Here is a 24,893-nt window from a genome sequence, read left to right as displayed (position 1 = left end):
TGAGGCGTAAAAAAGAGCTCTATAGCCTCTTTCGGAGACGCAATTCTTCCTTGTTGTCCTAGCCCCATTATTTCTCGCACTATATTTTGTACAGAACGCCGATATTGTCGAGATGGCTTCGTAATATACTCTCGTCCACTTTTTGCAATGAATTTATCACATTCCGTATCATTATCATCTGGTAGATTGGCTTCAACCTCATCTTCATTCTCAGACGATGAATCAGTTCTAATTTCTTCCACATCATCATCCACTTCACTTTCCTCTAAATCTGATTCGTTCAAAACTTCTTCTAGCACTCTTTCAATGGAACTATCACGTAAACGATGTCTACTCATGTTGCTGGTTCAACAGCAGCAGAAACACTGAAAATAACAATGGTCCGCTTCATAATAATATGTCTGAAGGCAACAATGCCAAAATTCGTTTCATGGTAAGAATTTGAAACGAGAGACTCAACCTCTTAAATCTTTCCTTGCTATTACCAACGGGTGGGCTTCTAAGGCCCACAGAGAATTAAATCAAGTAAATGAATTTTAATTACATTTTTATTCCGAAATTCTGTAATGACTCAATAGTACATTCAATAACGAACAATTACCTTTGCTTTCAAGTTCATATATCAAAGGGTGTGGATACAACATAGAAAAACTGAGTCAGTGGGCCTACGAGGCCTCCCCGTTGGTAATGCTAGGGTTAAGACCATAAAATGCCTAGGTATTACGTTCCACACGGATGTGCAGCGGACAGCAGCGGATAACTACCGACGCATATTGAAGCTGATGCGGACAATGGTGCTGTTACAGAAATTAAGAGCGTTGGATATGATTCAGAGGGTGACCTGTGTTAACGTATACCTAGCACCGAGACTCACTCACGTAGCGCATGTCATGCCTTTAACGCGCGCAGTGGCATCACGGATACAAGCAACTTTCGGAACCTACGTGAGTGTGGGACACCTGTTTAAGATCCAATACACAACGCTTACGCTACCACCTGGAGAGGGTGGACTTGGTCTTGTGAACGTATATGAAAAGGCACGGGCGTTATTCGTCAGTACGATTTTCCGATAGTGGCGCGGTCAATTTCGCAATATCTCGGGTGCGTTGGCCGATGTACTAGCGCCCACTTCAATGCTGCCCCCAGTCAATGTGGGCCATATTTCACCGAAGCTTTCACATTTCAAGTCTCTTTTCTTGGAGCTTAGCTATGTCAGAGATTCCTTCCCAACAACACGACTACCGACGACGCGAGATGTATACCAACTCTTACTGCGCCTGTGTCCCAGGAATACCCTGGAAAAGAAGTACCCAGACAAGAACTGGCGACAGATATGGCGCGTTATACGTAACGTTTACCTCCAACGTCGGTATGCTCAACATGGTATGTGGTGGTAAATAGGAAGTTCGCAACGAATCAACGGCGGCACGCGATTCAATTGGCAGACACTCCACTATGTTTAGGCTGCGCAACAGTGGACACTGATTAACATCGTTTAGCATGTAGTGGGAAGGCTTCAATGTGGCACTTGGCACAACAGATATTGGCGTTCCTGTCACGCTCCGCCCCTCACACAATTTCATCAGACACACTTTTGTTTCCCCAAGAATCTTATTTTCCGGTCCAAAAAACCAATGCAGTGACATGGGTACGGGGAATGGTGGTTGGCTACGTGTATAACGAATCGGAAAAGGACAAAACTGATTTTTGGCATTTTCTCCTGGATCGACAGACGAAGCTGCAACAGCATAAGAAAAATGGGCAAGACTTCGCTAATTGCTTGCGACTTACCGACCCGGCGGCCAGATGGGGTGTGACGGGTGAGAGATGAGATAGACGAAGAAGCCGAGATAGACATTGATCACACTTACGGACCCTTAGTTAATTTCGAGAAGAGGACCCAGTCTTACACCAACGTCTGGAGAACGAGTCGATAGAAGGCTCTCTTGCTCTATCGAACGTCGGGTCGTGAGCAGGTGTCGCCCCCGACACGAATTTCATTTCATTGCTACAGGAGCATGTTTCTTTTGCATTTGTACTATCCGCAATGTCTTCATGTCTTTCATTTGGGCATTTTCAGTTTTATTCATTTCCTTAATTACTTAATTTTCTAATTAGGCACTATTTGTCAACATATGGACATTATAGACACTATTTCTGCGATAGTACAACAGAATGTATGTCAGCAAAGGTGGTAAGCCTGACATTGGAAAAAAAATCACCGGATCGAATCTCGCACCATGCAACTTTTTTTAGTATTTGTTTTTGGTAAACAAAAAAAACAAAAAAAGTCGGTAGAGCACTTGCCCGCGAAAGGCAAAGGTCAAAAAAAAAAAAAAAACACGGCTAGCGGTCGGACCCTTACGCCAGAGGTCTCGGGTTCGATTCCTTCTCTGGCACTTTTTTTTCCTTCTGTTGCTTGCAAAATTGCAGCGCATTGTTACAGGAGAATCGTGAAATTAATTCCCAGGAAGACTGTATAAAAATTCATTCTATAATTCACCATTAGTAATCGTCACCAATATTCCGAGACATGATTCAATATACATGGTTTGGCTCAAAATTATCAAAAACGCAAAAAATTTTCGTAAATGTTAATGGAGCATATTTTTGTACTGATTTATTGCAGACGCCCTGTGACTGTAAAAAATTCACTTTTATATGTTGCGCAAGATGTCGCAAAAATTATTGCTATGTTTGTTTTTACGATAATTACCACTGCGGTTCTTGTTTATAATTATTATATGTATAAAAATTGAATGTTTCCCAATCGAATTTGTTATTCTGATTAAAAACCCAATGATTCTCCTTATATACTTTACAATGAAAAATGGAAAACCCACCTCCAGGAATTGTGTTGTTGGACAAAAAGAAAATAATTTTTATTCAATAATGTAACTAATTTGTTAAAGATAATGTAGGTTTGGGAAACTTTCTGAATAATTGGTGGCCTAACAAAAGAAAATGAAACAGATGGAAAAAAAGTGCCATAGGAGGAATGCAACCCGAGACCTCTGGCGCAAGCGCCCGAGCCCTAAACATCTAGGCCAGACGGCGGCTCGGCAATGGACTAACATTTTATACTCATAAGGCACCTAAGAAACTTTGGATCGATTTTTCCCGGGATTTTCCAGGTAGTGCGTCCTAATATTTTAACCACGTGAGGTGTTAGGGGTCCTCTTTCACCACACAAAATTTTGGACAAATCCCCGATCCCACGCACGTGCCGTCTCCTTGTTAGCACAGATCACAGAACTTCCCTAAAACACGTGCAGGTGGTTTGTGGGCACGGAGATGGAAGTAGAGTGGTCCTCAAACCATTGTGTCACGATTTTGGCCTTCTGCTCGGAGATGCCATCGCCGTGGGGAGAGACGTGAAGCATGAAGGGATGCAGGAGATTTGCAGTAATGTTCAGGTACTGCATAGCTTTCATGGTGCCATCCATAGTTACCAAAGGTCCCATGGTGAGTGTCTCCCATACCATAATACCGTCTCCACCAGCCAGCGTTCGTGGGCCGGTGCAGATTTCTGTGTTATCGGTCGGCGAACTTTCAAATTTGCGAGCCGCCAGTTACGCCGCCACGTTTCCCATACCCGCCACCGCAGCACGAGGGCGCTGCGACGAAGGATTACGCCGCTGCCAATGAGATGCAAGCATCCCCTCTCTGGAGCTCCAACGGTGGATGTACATAAGTTCGAACATTCATGTACTGACCCCATTTTGTGCGTCTGCCAGTTATATAACATCTACAGACTTTCACAGTAGCCTGGGCTCAACATCTTCTGAATAGACGTTGTACTGATGAGTGACGGATTTATAGATCATTTTTATCTTTATACACTACTGGCCATTAAAATTTGCTATACCAGGAAGAAATGCGTGTGATAAACGGGTATTCATTGAACAAATGTATTATACTATAACTGACATGTGATTACATTTGCACGCAATTTAGGTGCACAGATCCTGAGAAATCAGTACCCAGAACAACAAACTCTGGCCGTAATAACGACCTTGATACGCCTGGGCATTGAGTCAAACAGAGCTTGGATGGCGTGTACACGTACAGCTGGCCATGCAGCATCAACAAGATACCACATTTCATCAAGAGTAGTGACTGGCGTATTGTGACAAGCCAGTTGCTCGGCCACCATTGACCATACGTTTTCAGTTGGTGAGAGATCTGGAGAGTGTGCTGGCCAGGTCAACAGTCGAACATTTTCTGTATCCAGAACGGCTTGTACAGGACCTGCAACAGGCGATCGTGAATTATCCTGCTGATATGTAGGGTTTCGCAGGAATCGAATGAAGGGTAGAACCACGGATCGTAACGCATCTGAAATGTAACGTCCACTGTTCAAAGTGCCGTCAATGCGAACAAGAGGTGGCCGAGACGTGTAACCAATGGCACCCCATACCATCACGCCGGTTGATACGCCAGTATAGCGATGACGAATACACGCTTCCAATGTAATTCACCGCGATGTCGCCAAACGCGGATGCGACCATCGTGATGCTGTAAACGGAACCCGGATTCATCCGAAAAAATGACGTTTTGCCATTCGTGCACCCAGGTTCGTCGTCGAGTACACCATCGCAAGCTCTCTGTTTCTGAGCCAGCGTCAGGGGTAACCGCAGCCACGGTCTCCGAGATGATAGTCCATGCTCCTGCAAACGTCGTCCAACTGTTCGTGCAGATGGTTGTTGTCTTGCAAACGTCCCCATCTGTTGACTCAGGGATCGAGACGTGGCTGCACCATCCGTTACAGCCATGCGGATAAGATGCCTGTCATCTCGACTGCTAGTGATACGAGGCCGTTGGGATCCAGCACGGCAGATTAAATCTGCTAGGAAGTTTCATATCAGCGCTCACTCCGCTGCAGAGTGAAAATCTCATTCTGGAAACATCCCCCAGGCTGTGGCTAAGCCATGTTTCCGCAGTATCCTTTCTTTCAGGAGTGCTAGTTCTGCAAGGTTCGCAGGAGAGCTTCTGTTATGTTTGGAAGGTAGGAGACGAGATACTGGCAGAAGTAAAGCTGTGAGACCGCGCGTGAGTCGTGCTTCGGTAGCTCAGATGGTAGAGCACTTGCCCGCGAAAGGCAAAGGTCCCGAGTTCGAGTCTCGGTCGGGCACACAGTTGTAATCTGCCAGGAAGTTTCATATCAGCGCACACTCCGCTGCAGAGTGAAAATCTCCTTCTGGAGACACAGAAGTTACCCGAGGAAAGGGTCTATTGTGCGTGGAGGAACAAAACTCTCGTCCTATAGGTGGCTTAAAAAACCGACAGAGTCTCCCTACCAAGAATGCTATATCACTCTCTCTTTATTTCCTGAAATATGAGAAGTGGTTGCAGGTATGTTTATGAAAGAGCAAGGTCATTTCTTCACAAACTGCACATTCTCAAAATAGTAAAGACAAAGTTTGGGACTGTTTTCAAGCATCAGCGGATGAACTGAACAACTTTACCTCAGAATCAGACAGCTCTCTACTTGCGCTTATTTATCAATCATCACATACAGAGCATAGCACTTCCGCGACAAAGTCTTGTTCGTTGAAACCTGTTATAAATGAGAACATTTTAGGTTAAGCTTAACGGCATGTTATTGTACAAGTAATTTTAATTCCTTAAACTATTTTTCTACTACGTGATTTGTAGGACTATACCTGAACGATAAGGTGGATTTCAAAAATTTGTTCAAATGGCTCTAAGCACTATGGGACTCAACTTATGAGGTCATTAGTCCCCTAGAACATAGAACTACACTCCTGGAAATTGAAATAAGAACACCGTGAATTCATTGTCCCAGGAAGGGGAAACTTTATTGACACATTCCTGGGGTCAGATACATCACATGATCACACTGATAGAACCACAGGCACATAGACACAGGCAACAGAGCATGCACAATGTCGGCACTAGTACAGTGTATATCCACCTTTCGCAGCAATGCAGGCTGCTATTCTCCCATGGAGACGATCGTAGAGATGCTGGATGTAGTCCTGTGGAACGGCTTGCCATGCCATTTCCACCTGGCGCCTCAGTTGGACCAGCGTTCGTGCTGGACGTGCAGACCGCGTGAGACGACGCTTCATCCAGTCCCAAACATGCTCAATGGGGGACAGATCCGGAGATCTTGCTGGCCAGGGTAGTTGACTTACACCTTCTAGAGCACGTTGGGTGGCATGGGATACATGCGGACGTGCATTGTCCTGTTGGAACAGCAAGTTCCCTTGCCGGTCTAGGAATGGTAGAACGATGGGTTCGATGACGGTTTGGATGTACCGTGCACTATTCAGTGTCCCCTCGACGATCACCAGTGGTGTACGGCCAGTGTAGGAGATCGCTCCCCACACCATGATGCCGGGTGTTGGCCCTGTGTGCCTCGGTCGTATGCAGTCCTGATTGTGGCGCTCACCTGCACGGCGACAAACACGCATACGACCATCATTGGCACCAAGGCAGAAGCGACTCTCATCGCTGAAGACGACACGTCTCCATTCGTCCCTCCATTCACGCCTGTCGCGACACCACTGGAGGCGGGTTGCACGATGTTGGGGCGTGAGCGGAAGACGGCCTAACGGTGTGCGGGACCGTAGCCCAGCTTCATGGAGACGGTTGCGAATGGTCCTCGCCGATACCCCAGGAACAACAGTGTCCCTAATTTGCTGGGAAGTGGCGGTGCGGTCCCCTACGGCACTGCGTAGGATCCTACGGTCTTGGCGTGCATCCGTGCGTCGCTGCGGTCCGGTCCCAGGTCGACGGGCACGTGCACCTTCCGCCGACCACTGGCGACAACATCGATGTACTGTGGAGACCTCACGCCCCACGTGTTGAGCAATTCGGCGGTACGTCCACCCGGCCTCCCGCATGCCCACTATACGCCCTCGCTCAAAGTCCGTCAACTGCACATACGGTTCACGTCCACGCTGTCGCGGCATGCTACCAGTGTTAAAGACTGCGATGGAGCTCCGTATGCCACGGCAAACTGGCTGACACTGACGGCGGCGGTGCACAAATGCTGCGCAGCTAGCGCCATTCGACGGCCAACACCGCGGTTCCTGGTGTGTCCGCTGTGCCGTGCGTGTGATCATTGCTTGTACAGCCCTCTCGCAGTGTCCGGAGTAAGTATGGTGGGTCTGACACACCGGTGTCAATGTGTTCTTTTTTCCATTTCCAGGAGTGTAGTTAAACCTAACTAACCTAAGGACATCACACACATCCATGCCCGAGGTACGATTCGAACCTGGACCGTAGCGGTCTCGCGGTTCCACACTTCAGCGCCTAGAACCGCATGGCCACTTCGGCCGGCATAAGGTGGATTTATTTTAATTAACGTAACATAGGTGATTTTTACATAGTCACGTGGCACTGTCATTCAGTAACTACAGGATACTTTTCTTATTCGTAATTACATTACACGCATGCTAATCATAAATCTGAAATTTTTAAAAATAGGTTGTTTCATTGCTGTCTGAGGAAATGATTTCTATCAGTCGTTTTTGGATCGAAGAATTCATCACGAAAATGTTTTTTATCAGAAATCTCAATTCAGTCAGTCCGTTGTTTTCAACCCTTGATATGAATGATATTTCGTTTGTGTACCACACTTACGAATACCACATATATATCTACGTTGTTTAGTAGCATCTAAATTCCTGACCTAAGAATATCATTTCTCTGCCTCGTGATGACTGGGTGTTGTGTGATGTTCTTAGGTTAGTTAGGTTTAAGTAGTTCTAAGTTCTAGGGGACTGATGACCATAGCTGTTAAGTCCCATAGTGCTCAGAGCCATTTGAACCATTTTAAGAATATCACTTCTGCCACACCAGCCATGAGTGACTGCCCCACTTCAAAAATAATCTGGTATCGGTTAAAGTAGCTTTATTTGCATTCTTCATAGTCACAAACATAAACCTTTCAATGTTCCACAACTGCAAAAGCTACAAGCCACTGACTTTTCAGTAACTTTTGCAACTCTGTCAGTGGGATCATCAGCTAGACAACATGTTTATGGAGGATCTTTTGATTGCCAATGAAGCCTCATTCATTGGTCATGGGAACCAAAACGTTGTGAGAATGTATACTGTTCAACAGAAGAGCATAATGGTTTCATCAAGAGTGCAATCAACGACAATTATATTTTAATAAGCGATGTAGCACAACCCGACGAAACGTTATTGGTCCTTATTTCGTAGGTAGTACTTCGAACTGGGGAGGTTATAACCATTTCTTCATAACCCTTTTGCCCGGATTATTAGAAATGTAATTCTATATATGCGAAAATGGTATGGACTCGAAGTTGACTGACGTCTTTCCCATAAATATTCAGCAATAATAGATGTGCTAAACCTATACCGAAAAATCATTGTTAATAGGAACGATAAACTCGAGAAGAAGAGGAAGTACTTGAGATACTATTTATTTCAAATACTTTCAGTTCACACGTTGCAACAGGAGAGTACAAGGAATTATGTAAGCGAGTTAGTAATTAAGCAGCACTTCAGTATGGCAGAAGGGAACACATCCCCTCACAAAACGGGTATCGTGTTTCAGAACGGACAATCGTTTACAGGTTGTGGAGCTGAGATAGATTCTCCAGCGAAACGTTTTCCATCCTGCTCATTGTAGTGATGTCATATGAAGATTCAACACCAAAAATTAATAATATATACTTCTTCTATTAAACTCCAGTTCCGAGATAGAAGTAAAGTGACCTAATTAATGTAACGAAATTATGGAATGACGGCTTGTGATGCGTTAGTATTGTGATAGCCTTTGGTCTTAAAGTTGTATTTACAGTGTGAACTCAGAACTTACTAATACATAATTTACTACTGTGTTGTAACTGTTGGGGGGTTAACTCTTGTTCTGCCAGGAAGAAACTCTTCCCGTTAAATGATGCAGAAAATTAGTACAAATGCAGATCAGGGTATCCAGTCGGGAATTGAAATCAGTCTTCCCTTCAAGAAAAGTAAAATATCTCAACCCCCGCTATCATCACTTCTCAGTTTACAGTGCCTGTTATACATTATCTACATCTACGTCTACATATACACTCCTCAAGCCACCTTACGGTGCGTGGCAGAGGGTATTTAGTGAACCTGTGTGACTCGCCCCTTTTCCTGTTCCAGCCGTGTATATTTCGCGCAAGAAACGATTACTGGTAAACCTCTAAAGGCTCGAATCTCCGTAATTTAATCTTTATAGTCTTTTTGCGAGATGTACTTAGGGGAAGGCAGTATATTGATAGACACGTCTACGAATGTACTCTGTCCGAACTTAAACAGTAGACCATAACGTGATGCAGAACGCCTCTCTTGCAGCGTCTGCCACGGCAGTTGGCTGAGCATCTCCGTGAAGCTTTCTTGTTACTAAACGAAATTGTTACGAAACGCGCTGCTCTTCTTTCGATCTTCTCTGTTTCACAGCCCCATTTAGTTCGTACCTCATTCTTGCGAGCAATATTCGAGCACTGGTGTAACGAGTGTTTTTTTATTCGTCTGGAACTCGCGTAACACAGACTGCGTCCAAAATACAACTGATAATATTGCTATAAGAATCTCGGTAATCGCAACAAAGATATACGACCTGCAGGGGGCCATTCGACATCGTAGGATACCAACTGAAGAAATGTCCGCCCCTTGTAGCTGAGTGGTCAGCGCGACGGAATGTCATACCTAACGGCCCGGGTTCTATTCCCTGCTGGGTTGGAGATTTTCTCCGCTCAGTGACTGGGTGTTGTGTTGTCCTTATCATCATCGTTTCTTCCCCATCGACACGCACGTCGAGGAAGTGGCGTCAACTCGAAAGACGCGACGGGAGGCCCTAGCCACACGGCATTTCCAACTGGAGAAACTGCGCGTTGCTTCTCTGTATGGCATTTTTCACAGCTATGCCTTAAAAAAGTACCAAGTCAGTATATGGTGGTTGCGAGTCGCAAAAGAACAAAGATATATACTGCGCAACATATTTAAACATTTACTTTTTCGAAACCTCGTCTTTGTCTCCCATTGCGATATAGAAGTTTGAAATTTGTCTCGAAGCCACCCTCCTACAAACATCCTCTGTAATCGCGCAGAAGCGTTACAACTAGAACGTTACTCTCGGCGACGCTTCAAACAGAAAGGTGCAGACACATACCAAAATAAGACCATAGCTCAGAAGCTCATGTGAGGTGTAACGTGGTTTAATGACGTCACATTGGCACCAAATTTCACTACAATTCTGTCCAACGCCACAGTGGATGTGCCACACGATGGGAGGGTCGTCCCCGCCCCTCTTATCGCCCATTTCACCCCTCTGCGTTAGAGATCGGAGACGCGACACCCAACGTTATCAACACCCGGCTTTATTATGGTTGACCGAGGAAAAACATTTCGGATACATCGCCGCTCAGAATAGACGCAAAAAAACCTTTAGGGTGTGCCAAAAATGCGTCAGTGAAACCACCACTTACCTTGGAGAGTCGATTCCCATACATTTCACGGTCAAAAACGACCGTTCGCAGTGCGATGGGCTACAGGAAGACTATCTTACTGACCTCCTATGAACGATTCCACCCCTCTTTAACGACAAAGCGAGTCATCAAACCCAGTGAACCTTGGGCCACGCTTTTGCATAATTGCAGAGGAAGGTTGCAGGCACCTGTGAACCAAATCTCAAACTTCTGCGTGGCAATGGGAGCTACTTACGCGGTTTGAAAGAAGTGATATTTTAATATTATTGCACAGTGTAACTGAATCAACTAGGAACGCGGCATGGTGTTCAACTGGTCAGATGCATAACTTAGATTTAGCTCGTTTTTGTCTTTGAGCCGTCGTTCATAATTTTTTGCACATATAGTTTGTGATCGATCATGTCTGTAGATGAAAGTCTGTTCCTCTCGTTTTCTTCGGTCTATAAGTCATATATTAGCATCAGTACACGATTAGCTATGCAAAATAATTATAACTTCCTCATATTATACAAATAAGACATTGAAATATTCCTCTCATATTAACAAACGATTTATTTATCATCTGTGCTCCATGATACCATATAAATCTCTTATAATCTTCTCATCATTCTCGAATGCACATGCACTGCACAGTCAGAGGACAACCATCACATAAAGTAGGGACAATGTCGAATATCCATGGTGTCAGAATACCAGAATGAATGTGATAAACATGTGAAGTTCGAGAAGAGTAGTTTTCTAGATAAGCAGCCACTTACGTATATAGGGAGGATACAAGAGGTGATCTATCGAGTGGTTCTAATTAAACTTTCCCTATTTAACAGCCGGCCGGGGTGGCCCAGCGGTTCTAGGTGCTACAGTCTGGAACCGTGCGACCGCTACGGTCGCAGGTTCGAATCCTGCCTCGGACATGGATGTGTGTGACGTCCTTAGGTTAGTTAGGTTTAATTAGTTCTAAGTTCTATGGGACTGATGGCCTCAGCAGTTAAGTCCCATAGTGCTCAGAGCCATTTGAACCATTTTTGAACCCTATTTAACAAGTTATAACACGGAAACTAAGTACCGTACGAGTACCAAACTTGGTAGCATTAATTTACAAAGTATGGGGTGAATGACTTCCATGCATCCAACGCCACCGTCCAGTTCCAGATATGGCCACCAGGTGTTGTGATCAATCAACTTGATTATCTCACACACCTGACCAGTTGCAGTGCACTTTTTGACGTGTCAATATGGGATTGGACAAAAAGAGCAGGGAATTATTGGTGAAGCTCTATTATGCAAACAACAGTAATGCTGCAGCTGCACTTTGAGAATATCACCAGCTGAAAGGATTACGGAAGGGTCCTCTTTCTCCACGTGCTGTGCGGAGCTTGATGAGAACTCCGCGGCGCTCCGGGGAGAGGTCGACGACCGGTTGCACCACAGGTGGTTGATGAAACCGCTGTTGCTGTGGCCGACAACTCTGCGCGCAGTTCCCGATCGTCAGGCAGTACGCGTGCTTTGTCACGACAGTTGAACATCCCGTGGTCCACAGTACGGAAGGTGCTTCGGACCATTCTCAGATGGTATCCGTACAAGATTCATATCGTACAGCGGCTTGCACCACAGGACGCACAACGACGTGTTGACTTCACCGATAACTTTCTCGCAAGGATTGAAGTTGACGAAGGCTGGCCCTAAACCATCCTATGTACAGACGAAGGTCATTTTTCTCTGACGGATGAGATGAACCCACATAATTGCCGAATATGGAGATCTTCACCTCCAGTGCCTAGGCACTACGTTCCTCTCTATGGTGAAAGCGTCACCGTAAGGTGTGCCTTCACGGCTACGTTCATCATTGGCACATTCTTTTTAAAACAGATTGGCGCTCAAGGACCAAACACGTGCAGTCTGACTGGCCAGCGTTATTGCGGTATGCTTGTCCAGCATGTCATACCCGCCCTACAGGAGAGAGAGGGGTTGAATTCAACAATTTTCATGCAAGATGAGGCCCCACCGCACATTGCTCGTGACGTTCATCTGTTTCTCCGAAGCACATTTGGAAACGCTCGAGTTATCAGGCGATCGTTTCCAAATGCTTGGCCAGCCCGATCACCTGATCTCACTCCCTGTGATTTCTGGTTCTGGGGTACCTAAAGGACAGGGTTTACCAGGGGAACATTCGCACTTGTGCTGATCTCAAGAGCAGCATATCAAGAGAGGTAGCCAGCATAGCTATGGGCATGCTTCGTTCTGCTGTGCAGAGTGCGAACCTGCGCTTTCAGACTCTACTGGACAGTGATGGGCGCCATATTGAACCCCGTTTTGTAGCCATACTGGTACCGGTATGTAATGGTATGATGTACCGTAGAAGCACATTAAAAGTGTTTCAACTGAACTGATTCTGTATTATTTCTTTTCCCTATGTCCTTGACATTAATGTTACCAAGTTTGGTTCTGGTGCGGTAGTTAGCTGCCGTGTTATAACGTGTTAGATAGGAAAAGTTTAATTATAACCACCCATGTCCATCTTGCACTTTGAGTCTAAAGGTATAGATTTAGATTTATTTGTAGAAGATGAAAGTCAAAAACATCGTACGAATAAGCCACACAAGGCCTTGAATGAGCAAATTAACTCTAATCATAGATGGTCCTTTGACATTTATACTGATTTATGAGTTATATAGTTCTGGTTTGATCCTTCGTATGTCAGCACCTTCAGGCTCGTCTGTGGCTTTATGGCCAGATTTTAATTTACCTACCCCACCCAACCCCTCGCCTCATCTTTTATGATATTACCTGCCCTTTAGATGCGTACTCATAACAGCTTATTATTATATTTCTGGCTTTCATGTTTAATGTTGGCCAGGGGCCTCTGAGCGTTTTAACATTATTTCGTCTGGTATAAATATAATGCTGTGCAGTTACCGTGCTGATTATTTTCGTGGATAGCGCCGTGACGTTCGTTCATTAAGGTTGTACTAATTGTTGCGAACATGTTATATTTCTTTTTTTGTACTAATTTGTCGGCATTAGATATGTTATTCTTAGTAACTGTTTACGCCAATCAGTGCATCTAGATAGGTTCAAATGGCTCTCAGCACTATGGGACTTAACATCTGAGGTCATCAGTCCCCTAGAACTTAGAACTACTTACGCCTAACTAAGGCGTGTACAGGTACAACTGCCCATGCACCTCCAACACGATACCACAGCTCAATATGAGTAGTGACTGGCGTATTGTGATGAGCCAGTTGCTGGCCGGCCGCAGTGGCCGAGCGGTTAAAGGCGCTACAGTCTGGAACCGCACGACCGCTACGGTCGCAGGTTCGAATCCTGCCTCGGGCATGGATGTGTGTGATGTCCTTAGGTTAGTTAGGTTTAAGTAGTTCTAAGTTCTAGGGGACTTATGACCACAGCAGTTGAGTCCCATAGTGCTCAGAGCCATTTGAACCATTTCGAGCCAGTTGCTCGGCCACCATTGACTAGACGTCTTCAATTGGTGAGAGATCTGGAGAATGTGCTGGCCAGGGCAGCAGTCGAACATTTTCTGTATTCAGAAAGGCCCATACGGGACCTGCAACATGCGGTCGTGCATTATCCTGCTGAAATGTAGGGTTTCGCAGGGATCGAATGAACGGTAGAGCCACGGGTCGTAACGCTTCTGAAATGTAACGTCCACTGTTCAAAGTGGCGTCAATTCAAACAAGAGGTGACCGAGACGTGTAACCAATGGCACCCCATACCATCACGCCGGATGATACCAGTATGGCGATGACGAATACACACTTCCAATGTGCGTTCACCGCGAGGTCGCCAAACACGGATGTGACCATCATGATGCTGGAAACAGAACCTGGATTCATCCGAAAAAATGACGTTTTTCCATTCGTGCACCCAGGTTCGTCGTTGAGTACACCATCTCAAGTGCTCCTGTCTGTGATGCAGTGTCAAGGGTAACCGCAGCCATGGTCTCCGAGCTGATAGTCCATGCTGCTGCAAACATCGTCGAACTGTTCGTGCAGATGGTTGTTGTCTTGAAAACGTCCCCATCTGTTGACTCAGGGATCGAGACGTGGCTGCACGATCCGTTACAGCCATGCGGATAAGATGCCTGTCATCTCGACTGCTAGTGATACGAGGCCGTTGGGATCCAGCACAGCGTTCCGTATTACCCTCCTGAACCCACCGATTCCATATTCTGCTAACAGTCATTGGATCCCGACCAACGCGAGCAGCAATGTCGTGATACGATAAACCGCAATCGCGATAGGCTACAATCCGACCTTTATCGAAGTCGGAAACGTGATGGTACGCATTTCTCCTCCTTACACGAGGCATCACAACATCGATTTACCAGGTAACGCCAGGCAACTGGTGTTTGTGTATGAGAAATCGGTTGGAAACTTTCCTCATGTCAGTACGTTATAGGTGTCGCCACCGGCGCCAACCTTGTGTGAATGCTCTGGAAAGCTAATCATTTGCATAGCAAAGCATCTTGTTCCTGTCGGTTAAATTTCGAGTCTGTAGCACGTCATCTTCGTGGTGTAACAATTTTAATGGCCAGTATTTATTTACTCCATGCAGTGCATGAATGTATTGTAACGCTTATGTACGCAACTTTTCAGTTTGAACAGACGGAATACTATATAGTTGTGTTGTGTGCTAATAAAAATGCACTAAATGTTTAATCCATTATTATTACTTCCGCCTTACAATGCATATAGGTATTTTAGCGAATATATAAGCAACTTACAATTCATAACTAACAGACAATTTTTCTGTTTCATTATGCTAATATATAGGCTCTAAATTGGAATTCTTTGTAACTATTTACGTCATACAGTGCATGTGGCTGTTTTATCGCTTATGTTTGCTATTTTTCATTTTGAACAGCACACAAGTGTACTGTTTTTTACGCCAGTCTGTCGGCACTAAATGTCTTCTTCCTTGTAACTATTTACGCCATGGCTGTAACGGATCGTGCAGCCACGTCTCGATCCCTGAGTCAACAGATGGGGACGTTTGCAAGACAACAACCATCTGCACGAACAGTTCGACGATGTTTACAGTAGCATGAACTATCAGCTCGGAGACCATGGCTGCGGTTACCCTTGACACTGCATCACAGGCAGGAGCACCTGAGATGGTGTACTCAACGACGAACCTGGGTGCACGAATGGAAAAACGTCATTTTTTCGGATAAATCCATATGCAGCTATTTCAAAACGTATGTACGTTACTTTCCATTCTGAACAGGCAGAAAACTGTATTGTTCTGTTTTTGCTAGTAAGTCAGCAATAAACGTTTAAACCATTCCAACTATTTACACCACACAATGCATGTAGCAGTTTAGTGCTTATACAGGCAACTCATAATTCGAAACAGGTAGAATCTTTCATTGCGCTTCCATGTCGACACTAAGTGTGTAATTCTTTGTAACCATTTACGCCATGTAATGTATATAGCTGTCTTAGCACATGTGTACGTTACTTTTTATTTGGAAGAGGCTGCGAAATATACTCTTCAGGTTATTTTTTTGTGTTTAACCGCACAAACGAGCTTCTTTTTATTGCGACCCTTGTCAGTTTTCCGGCACTATATTTGCACATACCACCAGTTACAATTATGTCAATATGTAGCGTTATACCTGCATGTATAACGTCGTCTGGCGTCGAACACTTCTACCCTCATCAATAGTCTCAAGGAACATGCTGTGTATTTTACTACGTGATTTTCTTTACATTACACTTATCTTCTCTAAACTTTTGGTATTGTTATCGCATACTTCGTTTTATTTCTCTTGGCTTATTGGTCTTTGTAGCTCATATGTAATATCATATGATGGCATTTTAGAGTACCAAGCCCTCTCTTGTAACACCATCTGGTGTTCAAAATTTGTATCCTCGTATGATGGTTAACTATCTTGTATTAGTCTGCTGATATCTGTTACCTTTATAACATGTGACACTACATCTACTGGTTCCTTACAGATAGAGGGTACGTGTCTTCGTATTACCGTATGTCTATGCTGGTTTTGTTAACAATTTTTATTTCATGTGTAGTTAAGTGATTTATGTCGACAGATGTGTGATGGTGGAAAACACCGAAACGCGTATTACTGCATTAATGAAGTCATTTTGCACTGAGTCAGTGACTTTCCGTCATCTACCTAATCAGCAATTTGCAGACTAAATATATTTTTCAACATTGTTGCATGCCTCCTTCGTGACATTATGTCACGAAGATTATTTTATAAACACTTCTCCCCGACCTTAAATCTACAGTCTCCAGACCCCATCCCAACGTAACTCCATCCACATCGACCTACACAAGCACAAAATGCAGCCAGAGGCCTACCTGCCCTTTCAGCTTTAACAGAACACGTTTCCCCTTCTCCATGTAGTGGCTTCTCTTCTCCCCACTTTTCTCTCTCTCTTTTCGAGAGCTTCATTCGGAGTCCTCCTCACCAACTCTTCCACCCCTCAGTCTTTTCCAAAACACTCTCTCTCTGAAATACTCCTTATCTTCTCCTCGCTTCATACAGAGCGGTACACTGAAGTACACTGCCCAACATTTTGTGAGAGAATTATCGTCAGTACGCAATTGAATTTCTCGTAGGTACGTACTCTCTTTGAATTTTTTAAATGATATTTTCGGCATGTATTGCGTTATTTATTATAAATTCCCGGTCTTATGTTGAAACCAAGACTCCAGTTACACGGCGATTGTTTCTGTATGTTACATACCGATGGTCTACGTGACGAATGCTGACACCAGCCATGTAAGCCTGCATCCGTTTCACTATTTTACTAATGTTAACAACTGCTGTCATCAGCTCCTTAACCATATGAAAATGACTTAAAATTCGAAACTTCAATTGTGGAGATAAGCTGTGCAGTCTATAATAATAATGTTGTCATTTGAGAAACCATCGTCAACATTTTCATTTTTTTATTTTAAAAGACAGCAATATTTTAATTCACATACTCATTGTATAAGGGTCGATCAAACGGATTATGTCTGAGGGCATTGCTGGAGCGTATGTAACGTAGCGCGACTTCGATGCAGTTATATAAGCACCGACATCTAAGCAAGGGATTAGTGTGGCATTCGTGTCTTTCCGACATGCGCTGGCCGCATGTGGCCGAGCGGTTCTAGGCGCTTCAGTCTGGAACCGCGCGACCGCTACGGTCTCAGGCTCGAATCCTGCCTCGGGAATGTATGTGTGTGATGTCCTTAGGTTACTTAGGTTTAAGTAGTTCTACGTTCTAGGGAACTGATGACCTGAGATGTTAAGGCCCATAGTGCTCAGAGCCATTTGAACCATTTTTCCGACATGCGAGCGTTAAATGGGGCAACATGTACTACGGCGAGGTTATTATCAGATGCGTCCAAATAAGACGAAGGTGCTGTTACTCTTTTCTTGGGTGCCGATGATACATATCGCTAGAAATTCATGGATGGCTGAAGGATGTGTATGGCGCAGCATATCTGTCAAAAACCACCGTTGTGGAATAGTGCACCAAGTACTGTGCCGGTCGTGATTCGACACAGGACGCAAATGCCGTAACGCAGAAGTTACGCCAACTCCAACACCTGCCCTATAGTCCCAATGTTCACCCATGCCATTAACACGCCATCGGTCCCTTAAAAAAAGGCTTAGAAGGGTCGATGATTTCTGTCGGACGAGGATGTGCAGCATGTATTTATGGACCGCTCTAAGCAGCAGGACACGATATTTCACTTCATCTAAGCCTACTGACATTTTATTTTTTAGTTTTCGAACAGTTTTATTGACTTTATTCTCTGCTGTAGGAAGTAACATCATTGTATATAGTGCAACATTATTTATAGGTGTTACATTTGTTTTGAGGAAGTTTTGTTGAACATCTCTGCAGTACTTGAAAAATGCTCGTTTACATAGTTTACAATGTGTTGTGGATCATTTATTGCCTTATCCCCCAACTTAGCAGTATATTATTCTGCGTTTGTTTGCCTCTCTCCATTTCGTTTTTTTTTTTATAACATCCCAGACTGATTTGCTTTTATTCTCTGTATTATATATTATTTTGTCATTAAATGACTTCTTTGCAGCAGTCAGCACCTTCCTATAGATCTTTTACTATATATGATAGAACTTTAACAATTCCAGATCATTACGACTCTTTTTCGTGGAATTGAGGTATTCTAGTGTTAGGGAGGACTTCTGAATACCTTACGTTATCAATCTCACTACCCTATAACAGCAGGAGAGAGACCCATGCGGTATGGACATCAAATGTCGCACGACGTCGAATACAGTGATTTTAAAGGATGCAGTGGAAGGTTTCATTACTTCAAACAGTGCTACAGAATTGGAAGACGTGAGATAACGAAACGTCAAACAAAGCAACAACTTGACGATGCACAGAAAACTGCGGAATCGCCTCGAAAATTTGTAGATGAGGTAAACAAACCTGTCCTACTGTACAATAAGGAATTAATTTTCAGCTCCGACCAGCAAGGATTTGAAAAACAAATGCATATGGAAGGAAACCTACAAATTAGAAGTACCAAGACAGTTGTATAAAAATGAACTAACGTCAATCCTTAACGCTTTTGCAAACAATTATGCCAACTGTTAATCTGGATGGTAAATTGGCTGCAAAACTATTCATTATGCTAGGAGAAGTTCTGCCCTGCACGATTGTTTCTTTTGTGCGTGGTCTTGCACGGGCAGTAGGTAATATTTACGTCACAGCAAGCAAGAGAGGAAAAAAGGGCTTAAGAGAACCACAACTGTGAGCATTTATTTTGGCTAATAACTGGTAAAGCTAATTTGGTTTTGCTTCATTCCTGGTCTAAAAATTATACTGCCTTAGAAACACACTATCCCTCCTGAAAAGAGTGTGACATTGCAAATGATACCATTGCAACCAATGGACAAATTCAGCCTCCGGATATTTGTTTTCTTCCGTATCTATAAAACATGTTGTCGCAATATCCGCAGCTACGCCATAAAGGATAGCCAGTTTCACGACAAGCCCCACGAATACTATTTCACATTAGGTTCCATCATTACTCATTACCGCGTTACAACAATATGATGCTACACACATTTCTTAAGAGTGGATACCCAGCTAAACATCACGTACGGTTTGTAGCTCCCAAGGAGTTCGCCTTCGGTCTTGATGGTGTGAACCTTTGTGATCATTGTGACGCGTCAGTTTTCATTTGGTGTTCATGTTGCAAGTTAATGGTTTGTTTTTTTAACATTTCTTAGATGTCAAAGATGTTCATTTTGTGAAGTGTAATACAGGGTGATTCAAAAAGAATACCACAACGTTAGGAATTTAAAACTCTGCAACGACAAAAGGCAGAGCTAAGCACTATCTGTCGGCGAATTAAGGGAGCTATAAAGTTTCATTGAGTTGTACATTTGTTCGCTTGAGGCGCTGTTGACTAGGCGTCAGCGTCAGTTGATGCTAAGATGGCGACCGCTCAACAGAAAGCTTTTTGTGTTATTGAGTACGGCTGAAGTGAATCGACGACAGTTGTTCAGCGTGCATTTCGAACGAAGTATGGTGTTAAACCTCCTGATAGGTGGTGTATTAAACGTTGGTATAAACAGTTTACAGAGAATGGGTGTTTGTGCAAAGGGAAAAGTTCTGGACGGCCGAGAACGAGTGATAAAAATGTAGCACGCATCCAGCAAGCATTTGTTCGCAGCCCAGGAAAATCGACTCGCAGAGCTAGCAGAGAGCTGCAAATTCCACAATCAACTGTATGGAGAGTCCTACGAAAAAGGTTAGTTATGAAACCTGAACGTCAACTACCCGAGGCGATGGATCGGCCGCCAGGCAGCCCATGACAGAGCACTTCATCACTGGCCTCCAAGAAGCCCTGATCTTACCCCCTGCGATTTTTTCTTATGGGGGTATGTTAAGGATATGGTGTTTCGGCCACCTCTCCCAGCCACCATTGATGATTTGAAACGAGAAATAACAGCAGCTATCCAAACTGTTACGACTGATATGCTACAGAGAGTGTGGAACGAGTTGGAGTATCGGGTTGATATTGCTCGTGTGTCTGGAGGGGGCCATATTGAACATCTCTGAACTTGTTTTTGAGTGAAAAAAAACCTTTTTAAATACTCTTTGTAATGATGTATAACAGAAGGTTATATTATGTTTCTTTCATTAAATACACATTTTTAAAGTTGTGGTATTCTTTTTGAATCACCCTGTATATACATCGATAGAAGTTTGATCGCTGCACCTTTCGGACACTCATTTTCTGTCACTCACCTGAGGCACATGGTGCGTCATTGGCAGCTAATATTTATGCTGTCTTAATTGTTAACACAACAATTCCAAATAAGCATTACTAAAGATTAAGATTACCTCCTCGCACTCAACGGATTCCTTGTAAGTTATCTTGTGTACTCCTGCAGTTACTTACCGACAGCACCTTTCTGTACTCCACAGCATCAGCAGCCAACCGCCCCAGACTGCTGCTCACCCTGCCCGTCAGATTGTTCCTATCACACCTCCCTGGGGCACTTCTGACCATGCACCCTAATGTCTAATGAAGACTCACCGTCGAGGAAAACGTAATGTGTTCTATTACGCAAGAAGTCTTCGAGTCACTCACATACCTAGGAACCTATTACGTATGCTCGTACCTCCGTTAACAGTCTTCAATGGGGCACAGTGTTATAAGCTATCGGGAAATCTAAGAATGTGGAAAGCAAGCTAAGTTTCTCACGACCGATGCTTCCTAAGCCCGTAATGATTTGCAGACAGAAGCTTTTCCGTCTCTAGGAAATTTATTACATTCCAAGAGATAATATGTTCAAGATTTCTGGAGAAAACCCATATTAAGGATGTTGGTCTCTTACTCTGCGGGTCCATTCTTTCATCCATTTTTGTAAATACAGGAGTCACTTGCCTTTTGTTTCCAGGCGATTGGGACTCTGCACTGGGCGAGAGATGCGCGATAAATGCAAGTTGAATGAGGCAAGTGTACAACTGAACCGGGATTCCATCAGGAGCTGCTGATTTATGACTTATTTGTCTGCAACTGTTTCAGTTGCTTTTCTACGACAAAGATGCCTATTACTGTGTCCCACATACCGGAATCTGTCAAACGAGGGTATGTTTGTATCATGCTTCTGCGCAAATGATTACTTGAATTCGAAACTCATGAAAGATGAATCTCTTTCACATATCTTGATAATAACTCCCCTTTTCGCCCGTATTGCTTTTGCTTCTCAGTAGGTTTTGTGCAGTATGATCAGGTACATATGACCCATTCAACCACGCCTGTGTAAATAATGACGTTAATGCAGACCTTGCTAATTCCCAACTCCGATTAGTGTCAGAGATAATCGCCGATTATGTTCAAGCCTGTGTCGCACATGCCCGGTATATTTACAGTACTGACCATTAAAACAGCAATAGCGTTAAGACAGCGTGCAATAAACTTGAAATGGCATCAAGTGTGATATATACTTAGATATGTAAATGATTTCAGTGAAACGACACAAAGGGGATAGATCTAACGCCATCTACATTCTCTACTTAAAGAAACATTCATCCAGTTTCAATGTTTGTGTTGTGAGAAGCTAAACATCTACCAGCGGATGTAGCAGGATCGTGACCTATCAAGATAAGGCAGATGTTCCGATGACTGTTGTGGTCAACCATCATGTAAAAAGTACCTGAGAAAACTAGAGTTTACGGAAGACTACTTAAGTAAACATTAAACAATGAACATTACATTTCAATCAGTTTTTGTTTGCAGCTCTCCCGTCTCTCGACTGTGAATTGGTTACTAAACTTACAAATGGTTCAAATGGCTCTGAGCACTATGAGGTCATCAATCCCCTAGAACTTAGAACTACTTAAACGTAACTAACATAAGGATATCACATACATCCATGCCCGAGGCAGGATTCGAACCTGCGACCGCAGCGGTCGCGCGGTTCCAGACTGTAGCGCCTAGAATCACTGGGCCACCGTGGCCGGCAGTAAACTTACATCAGTATACGGAAGATCCATGCAAAGCAATGGAAAGGCGAAATAAGTAAACAAATTTAAGCACCTTGCATGGAGCAACAGCCTGTCGGTTGTAATCTTATCGAAAAAAATTTTTCCGTAGTGAGCAATGCTTTCAGTTTTGCTAGTACTCCCGGTACGTCAAAAGCTGTGAGTTTCATCAGTGGAGAGGAAAGGGCGCTGCCTCGCCTCGAACAGGAAGTCGCCTTCCCTTTGAAGTACAAGGCTCGCTACAAGTCGCATATTAGCAACAGACGAGCACCCCCCCCCCCCCTCTCCACCCAAGTCCAACATCAGCAGAACGGAGAAGTACTCGGTCCCTTGGGTGTATATGAAGATGTTCCCTGCTAACAAGGGAAATACCATGGCTATCATATCAAAGATGCGTGATACTGCTTTATCACTTTGCTGAAAAATATGGAGCTGTAATAATTTGACGCACCTGAAAATTTGGTGAAGAAGCTGACAGCCCGACCGAGCGAGGTGGGGCAGTGGTTATCACACTGGACTCGCATCGGGAGGATGACGGTTCAATCCCGCGTCCGGCCATCCTAAGTAAGGTTTTCCGTGATTTCCCTAAATCGCTCTAGGCAAATGCCGGAATGGTTCCTTTGAAAGGGCACGGCCGACTTCCCTCCCCGTCCTTCTCTAATCCGATGAGACCGATGACCTCGCTGTTTGGTCTCTTCCCCCAAACAACACACTGACAGCCCGAATTTGTACCCCGTCCTCTTCCTGATCCATTAAAATCCAAAAGTAAGTAATGGCTTTATAGTCAAACGTTAGCACCTTTAAACTTGTTACTTATGAGCTAGTCAAATATATATCGAATTTAATGTTTCCGACGGCTTGTAGCTGTGAACATCACATTACAGATTATGCTGTACGTACTATGGCGACTCTGTACTTTTTGCGTGGTAACAACTGTATGACGGAGCGACCTTAGGTCTTAAATTTATTTCCCCTTCGTCCGTCTTCCCTGTTTTGTTATGATGGCTGCATGGTACTGAAGTTCTTCTACAGTTCTTCGATCATATTAATAGTCTATGCCCTATTATTAACATTACAGTTGAGACTGAAAGAGAAAGAAATCGGCTAATATTTATTTTTCCTGTACGTAAATCCAATGGATGGCTCGACGCATCTGTGTACAGCAAGCCAGTGCTTACTGATTTATATTTCAGAGCAGAAAGCACTCACTATCCAATGCGGAAGACAGCGATTTCAAATACTTAGATACATAGAGTGATAACGCTGAGTACCCCCTGTATTTCTCCTCCGTAGTCGAAGTCTCTAGAACTCACCTGTCCGAATCAAGATGGATGAACAAATTTCCACGCCAGATTTTGTTCTGCAAAGGGAAGAAAGGTGGAGGTGTGAAGTTCCTGATCACCAGACTTTGCACCTCTTCTAACATCTTCGAGTTCATCATGAAGTGAGACCATGTGACACTGTTTATGGTGTTCCAACGTCAAAAGAGGACGTGAAGCCCGACAGTACTCTTGTTGTTGTTCGAGATGAGTAGGCTATGTGCCGACAGATGTCTATCCTTCCAAGACAAGACATGTGAATAAGGTGTAACTAAATAAAGGTTATCATGAAAAAAAAAAATTAACCACGCGTAAAAAACTAGAAGTTGAATAATGAACCAAAGCAACCTGATCCTTCTACAGGTTCTTTCCTTCCTCCATTGGGGCCTACAAATAGTGAAATAGGCACCGTTATGGGCGTACAAGATATGCAGTCTAGTTTCTAGACCCCTAAGAGGACAAATGATGTAATCAGTGTGATAAAATACACTCCTGGAAATGGAAAAAAGAACACATTGACACCGGTGTGTCAGACCCACCATACTTGCTCCGGACACTGCGAGAGGGCTGTACAAGCAATGATCACACGCACGGCACAGCGGACACACCAGGAACCGCGGTGTTGGCCGTCGAATGGCGCTAGCTGCGCAGCATTTGTGCACCGCCGCCGTCAGTGTCAGCCAGTTTGCCGTGGCATACGGAGCTCCATCGCAGTCTTTAACACTGGTAGCATGCCGCGACAGCGTGGACGTGAACCGTATGTGCAGTTGACGGACTTTGAGCGAGGGCGTATAGTGGGCATGCGGGAGGCCGGGTGGGCGTACCGCCGAATTGCTCAACACGTGGGGCGTGAGGTCTCCACAGTACATCGATGTTGTCGCCAGTGGTCGGCGGAAGGTGCACGTGCCCGTCGACCTGGGACCGGACCGCAGCGACGCACGGATGCACGCCAAGACCGTAGGATCCTACGCAGTTCCGTAGGGGACCGCACCGCCACTTCCCAGCAAATTAGGGACACTGTTGCTCCTGGGGTATCGGCGAGGACCATTCGCAACCGTCTCCATGAAGCTGGGCTACGGTCCCGCACACCGTTAGGC

Source organism: Schistocerca nitens, chromosome 3, assembly GCF_023898315.1.
Source record: "Schistocerca nitens isolate TAMUIC-IGC-003100 chromosome 3, iqSchNite1.1, whole genome shotgun sequence".
NCBI classification, from domain to species: Eukaryota; Metazoa; Arthropoda; class Insecta; order Orthoptera; family Acrididae; genus Schistocerca; species Schistocerca nitens.
Note: the sequence above shows the minus strand (reverse complement) of the source record.